Source organism: Rutidosis leptorrhynchoides, chromosome 7 (genome assembly GCF_046630445.1).
Source record: "Rutidosis leptorrhynchoides isolate AG116_Rl617_1_P2 chromosome 7, CSIRO_AGI_Rlap_v1, whole genome shotgun sequence".
Lineage (NCBI taxonomy): Eukaryota > Viridiplantae > Streptophyta > Magnoliopsida > Asterales > Asteraceae > Rutidosis > Rutidosis leptorrhynchoides.
Window position 1 is genome coordinate 134,840,655 of NC_092339.1, and position 7,748 is coordinate 134,848,402.

Genomic DNA, 7,748 nt, shown 5'->3' on the forward strand with positions numbered 1-7,748 from the left:
CCCACTTTTAAAATCTAATATTTTTGGGATGAGAATACATGCAGGTTTTATAAATGATTTACAAAATAGACACAAGTACGTGAAACTACATTCTATGGTTGAATTATCCAAATCGAATATGCCCCTTTTTATTAAGTCTGGTAATCTAAGAATTAGGGAACAGACACCCTAATTGACGCGAATCCTAAAGATAGATCTATTGGGCCTCACAAACCCCATCCAAAGTACCGGATGCTTTAGTACTTCGAAATTTATATCATATCCGAAGGGTGTCCCGGAATGATGGGGATATTCTTATATATGCATCTTGTTAATGTCGGTTACCAGGTGTTCACCATATGAATGATTTTTATCTCTATGTATGGGATGTGTATTGAAATATGAAATCTTGTGGTCTATTATTATGATTTGATATATATAGGTTAAACCTATAACTCACCAACATTTTTGTTGACGTTTAAAGCATGTTTATTCTCAGGTGAATATTAAGAGCTTCCGCTGTTGCATACTAAAATAAGGACAAGATTTGGAGTCCATGTTTGTATGATGTTGTGTAAAAACTGCATTCAAGAAACTGATTTCGATGTAACATATTTGTATTGTAAACCATTATGTAATGGTCGTGTGTAAACAGGATATTTTAGATTATCATTATTTGATAATCTACGTAAAGCTTTTTAAACCTTTATTTATAAAATAAAGGTTATGGTTTGTTTTAAAAATGAATGCAGTCTTTGAAAAACGTCTCATATAGAGGTCAAAACCTCGCAACGAAATCAATTAATATGGAACGTTTTTAATCAATAAGAACGGGACATTTCACTTACAACAAAACAAATTACATATTTGGAATCCTTGCATCTTCCTCTTCGATTTCATACCAACCTCATCTCGTTTGGGTAACTTTCTAAAATCACTAGATTTTTGTGTTCTTGATGTTTTTAACTTATAAAGTTGTTAATTAGTGTCTATGGCTCATTGTGATGTCGTGTATGTAATTTGTATGCTCGATTCGTTATTTTTGGTGTAACTAGTTCAATATGAAATTACTTGCTAAATCCTTGATTTTGGATGAACAAATGTTGTTAGATTGTTAAAGTTCATGTTTTAAAAGTGTTACTAGTATCATTAGCTTCATTTTGATGTATAGGTTGATTAAGGAAACTCCAAAAACATGATTATTGATTTTGAGATGTTTGACTAGGGTTTGATAGTTCTTGACATGAATTTTTGGATGCTTGAATGCCATGGAATGTTAATTATTAGTGTTTAGTTGTAATGTATGTTTCATTACCTTCAAAACGGCATATTATAGGTGTGAATTGGTTTCCCGAAACTCAAATTGCATTTGAAGAACTTGAAACCTTAAAAATGAACGTTTAATGATCACTTGATGAGTTTTCGGCTATTATAAATGATGTTTTTGTTTGGTGAAACATGTTTAGTTGTGTTCCTTGTCAAAAGAGCTTTCCAACGGTATAAGATACGTCTTCTAGTTGTTTACGGTTTGAGTTTTGCGTTTGTTTGAAAATTGACCAAGTCTTGAACAAGTGAAACAGGCCTGGGACCAGGCCACGGCCATTGTCGCGGCGCGACAGGCCTGGCCGCGGCGCGGCATAAGCCGTGCCCAGCTTCTGTCTCCAATGTCCGTTTCACGTGAAATGTTTGCCATGTTTTAGACTTCCAATTCGCATGAAACTTGTTTTAATATACTTGTATATGAATATTTAGCATAGAAAAATAGTCCGGGACCCGACCCGAACGTGTTGACTTTTTGTTGACTTTGACCAAGTTTGACTTTTAGTCAAACTTAACCAAACTTTTATACAATCGTTCTAACATGCTTTTGTACGTGATTCTTGCATGAAACTTGACAACGTGATTCACATGCTATACTATTCAAGTCGTATTGAGCCATAGGACTAATTGAACACATTTCACCCGACCTTGTGTCGTAACCGGTTAATTGATACAACTTATTTGTTTAGGTCAAGGCTAAGCAACATTCATGCACACGTTTACTTTGTGAAGTACATTTATACTCGTGCAATCAAAGGTGAGATCATAGTCCCACTTTTTCAATCACTTTTATTCTTTACATCGTGGGCTGAGAAACACATACATTTCATACTTATTTACTTTTCATGCTTTTACATTGTGAACAAATACGGATACAAAGATGCATACGAGTTTGAACAAAAGTCCTCAATCCAATTATCATTAGTTCCACTTGCAGGGTGTAAGTGTAAGCGTGTAATTATGTTGTGTGGCCATACGGGTTTAACAAACCCTCATTCAGACGGTTCGCTACCGTTAGTGAATGAAATATAATTTCAACAATGTATAGTGTAAGTTCTAACACTAAATTCAAAATTCAGAGGGAAGATTCGGTTAAGCCTTGATAATTGGGTGCTCGTGATACAAATACTATTTTGGAATGTGAATGATTCTGGTTGAGCAATTCTTAAAGAACCTTGTGGTTCAATACAATTTACTTACTAAACCTATGATTTCACCAACGTTTTCGTTGACAGATTTCTATGTTTTTCTCAGGTCTTGCACGATATGTGATACATGCTTCCGCTCATTATTTTGATACTTGCATTGGATGTCGAGTATACATGCATACATGGAGCGTCTTTTGGATACTTTTAAATTGTGTCGCATAAGTTTCATTTGTACTTAAAACTTTGTATCGTAACTCGTGGTGGAACTATTCTTGTAAAACTTGAACAACCTTTACATTTGAAATGAATGCGACATATCTTTTGGTCAAACATTGTTTTAAAGACTTATGACCACGTAACGGGACCTAAGTAGACGGCGCCGTCAATGACGATTTGGTCGGGTCGCTACACCTCGCACTTTATATTTATGACTGATGGACTATTATGGACAGAACCGTATGGACATATCGAATAATCCAGGACAAAGGAAAATTAACCCATGGTAATAAATTAAGCTCAACACGTCGAACATCATGATTATAGAAGTTTAAATAAGCATAATTCCTTTATTTTATATCTCATCGCACTTTTATTTACTATCATTTTATTTATTGCACTTTTAATTATCGTACTTTTATTTATTGCACTTTTATTTATCGTCATTTACTTTACACTTTAAATTAAGTCATTTATATATTTAATATTTTACATTAGGTTTTAATTGTGACTTAAGACATAAAATTGACAAACCGGTCATTAAACGGTAAAATCCCCTTTTATAATAATAATATTATATATATATATATATATATATATATATATATATATATATATATATATATATATATATATATATATATATATATATATACAAATATAGTTTTAAAAATATAGCGTTATACTCAGCTAGCTCCCTGTGGAACGAATCGGACTTACTAAAAAGTACACTACTTTACGATTAGGTACACTGCCTATAGTGTTGTAGCAAGGTTTAGGTATATCCACTCTATAAATAAATAAATAACTTGTGTAAAATTGTATCGTATTTAATAGTATTTCGTAACAAAAATATAACTAATTCGTACTACACCTCGCACACATCAAGTATTTTTGGCGCCGCTGCTGGGGATCCACACCCCATGCGATCGCATGTCCCAGACCTTTATATCTCATGCGACCGCATGAGAAGGTCTGACAGCTGAAACCTAGTACGCCATAATTACGAATTTAGGGTTTTAAATTAATTAATATTATTATTGTTTAACCTAATTAGGTTTTAATTATTTAATTAGTTTTTAATTTTAGTTTTAATTAAATTTGTAATATTAAGTTTTAATATTATTATTAATTATATAAAATTAATACTTTTTTTTAAAATAAAAATATAAAAATAATATTTTTATAAAAATAAGTAATTTTATCACTTTTTATTTCTTTTTATAAATTGTATATTTTAATCATTTAATTCGTAATTTATTTGTATATTTATCGTTCGTAACTAGTTTTAAGATATAGGTTTGCCGTAGTTATTTTTAATTCTAGATTTTTAGGCTTTGCCGTAAAATCCCTTAAGTCCTTTTTCTTTAGATTAAGATTTAGGTGCTTTAGAATTTTGCGACGCTGTTTATAAAATTTACTACCTTTTAAGTTTCGAAGCTGCATTTTATTATTATTATTTTTCGACGCTTATTTTTCGACGCTTATTTTTCGACCTTTTATTTTTGGACATTTTTCGAGGCACTCTTTTTCTTTCTTATTTCTCGACGCTCTAGTTTTTAGGACATAGAATTTTCTTTATTTTCTTTAAAACTTCGACAAAAAATTATTTTAAGCGGTTAAATTGATAGACATCCAAAATTTTCTGATTCGTAGTAATAGTTGGATTTGTTAGTGGCGAGTTGTGGGCTTCCGATTTAAAGGGTCCTGGATACCTGCTGCATCTATTGGCTATTCGAAACGTGGGAAAAATCAGAAAAGTCTATTAATTTGATAGCTTATATAATTTTTATCTTTTATAACTAATAGGATATTCAGTGAATGCACCGAGCAAAACGTTCACTGTAGTGACCCGAACTTTTCCATGTTTATATATATTAATTGAGATTGATATTTACATGACTAAATGTTTCCAACGTGTTATGCAATCAAACTTGTTAAGACTTGATTAAATGAAATAAGTTTCATATAGACAATTGATCACCCAAGTTGACTGGCGATTCACGAACATTACAAAATTGTAAAAACTACATGTTGTGGTATATATAGACATATATATATGGTTTACATGAGATTATGATGAGTAAGTATCTCACTAAGTATATTAACAATGTGTGATATACATAAGAAATGAGATTACTAAGTTAAGAAACTCGAAATGATATATATAACGATTATCGTTATGATAACGTCTACTAAATATATATGTATCATATTAAGATATTGATACACTATATTTAACATGATAAAATTATATTTAAATATATCATTAAGTGTGTTAACAATGAACTACATATGTAAAAACAAAACTACTAACTCAAGAATTACGAAACGAGACTTATATGTAACGATTATCGTTGTAACGATATTTTAATGTATATATCATATTAAGAGATATTCATAAGTCATAATATCATGATAATATAATAATTTAACATCTCATTTGATATAATAAACATTGGGTTAACAACATTAATTGAGATCGTTAACTTAAAGGTTTCAAAACAACACTTACATGTAACGACTAACGAAGACTTAACGACTCCATTAGAATGTATATACATGTTGTGTTTTGATATGTATTCTTACACTTTTGAAAGACTTCAAGACACATATCAAAGTACTTCTACTTAACAAAAATGCTTACAATTACATCCTCGTTCAGTTTCATCAACAATTCTACTCGTATGCACCCGTATTCGTACTCGTACAATACACAGCTTTTAGATGTATGTACTATTGGTATATACACTCCAATGATCAGCTTTTAGTAGCCCATGTGAGTCACCTAACACATGTGGAAACCATCATTTGGAAACTAGCATGAAATATCTCATAAAATTACAAAAATATTAGTAATCATTCATGACTTATTTACATGAAAACAAAATTACATATCCTTTATATCTAATCCATATACCAACGACCAAAAACACCTACAAACACTTTCATTCTTCAATTTTCTTCATCTAATTTATCTCTCTCAAGTTCCATCTTCAAGTTCTAAGTGTTCTTCATAAATTCCATAAGTATAGTTTCATAAAAATCAAGAATACTTCCAAGTTTGCAAGTCTACTTCCAAGCTTTCTAATCCATTCCAAGTAATCATCTAAGATCAAGGAACCTTTGTTATTTACAGTAGGTTATCTTTCTAATTCAAGGTAATATTCATATTCAAACTTTGATTCAATTTCCACAACTATAACAATCTTATTTCGAGTGAAAATCTTACTTGAACTGTTTTCGTGTCATGATTCTGCTTCAAGAACTTTCAAGCCATCCAAGGATCCTTTGAAGCTAGATCCATTTTTCTCATTTCCAGTTGTTTTATCCAGAAAACTTGAGGTAGTAATGATGTTCATAACATCATTCGATTCATACATATAAAGCTATCTTATTCGAAGGTTTAAACTTGTAATCACTAGAACATAGTTTAGTTAATTCTAAACTTGTTCGCAAACAAAAGTTAATCTTTCTAACTTGACTTTTAAAATCAACTAAACACATGTTCTATATCTATATGATATGCTAACTTAATGATTTAAAACCTAGAAACACAATGAACACCATAAAATCGGATATACGCCGTCGTAGTGAAACCGGGGGCTGTTTTGGTTTGGATAATTAAAAACTATGATAAACTTTGATTTAAAAGTTGTTCTTCTGGGAAAATGATTTTTCATATGAACATGAAACTATATCCAAAAATCTTGGTTAAACTCAAAGTGAAAGTATGTTTTTCAAAATGGTCATCAAGATGTCGTTCTTTCGACGGAAATGACTACCTCTTTAGTAATTGACATGTAACTTAAATTTCCGACTATAAACCTATACTTTTTATGTTTGGATTCTTAAATTAGAGTTCAATATGAAACCATAGCAATTTGATTCACTCAAAACGGATTTAAAATGAAGAAGTTATGGGTAAAACAAGATTGGATATTTTTGATCTTTTTAGCTACGGGAAATGTTTAACAAATCTATACAAATCATATCCTAGCTAACTTATATTGTATTATACATGTATTCTAATATATTATGTAATCTTGGGATACCATAGACACGTATGCAAATGTTTTGACATATCATATCGACCCATGTATATATATTATTTGGAACAACCATAGACACTCTATATGCAGTAATGTTGGAGTTAGCTATACAGGGTTGAGGTTGATTCCAAAAATATATATACTTTGAGTTGTGATCTAGCCTGAGACGTGTATACACTGGGTCGTGGATTGATTCAAGATAATATATATCGATTTATTTCTGTACATCTAACTTTGGACAACTAGTTGTAGGTTACTAACGAGGACAGCTGACTTAATACACTCAAATCTTTAAAACATAATAAAAGTGGTTGTAATTAATACACTCGAATCCCCAATTAGTTGAAATATTTGACTTCGGGTATAAGGAAAATTTAACGAAGATCCTCGCACTTTATATTTATGACTAATGGACTATTATGGACAAAACCGTATGGACATATCGAATAATCCAGGACAAAGGACAATTAACACATGGTAATAAATTAAGCTCAACACGTCGAACATCATGATTATAGAAGTTTAAATAAGCATAATTCCATTATTTTATATCTCATCGCACTTTTATTTACTATCATTTTATTTATTGCACTTTTAATTATCGTACTTTTATTTATTGCACTTTTATTTATCGTCATTTACTTTACGCTTTAAATTAAGTCATTTGTATATTTAATATTTTACATTAGGTTTTAATTGTGACTTAAGACATAAAATCGACAAACCGGTCATTACACGGTAAAATCTCCTTTTATAATAATAATAATATTACTTATATATATATATATATATATATATATATATATATATATATATATATATATATATATATATATATATATATACAAATATAGTTTTAAAAATATAGCGTTATACTCAGCTAGCTCCCTGTGGAACGAACCGGACTTACTAAAAACTACACTACTTTATGATTAGGTACACTGCCTATAGTGTTGTAGCAAGGTTTAGGTATATCCACTCTATAAATAAATAAATAACTTGTGTAAAATTGTATCGTATTTAATAGTATGTC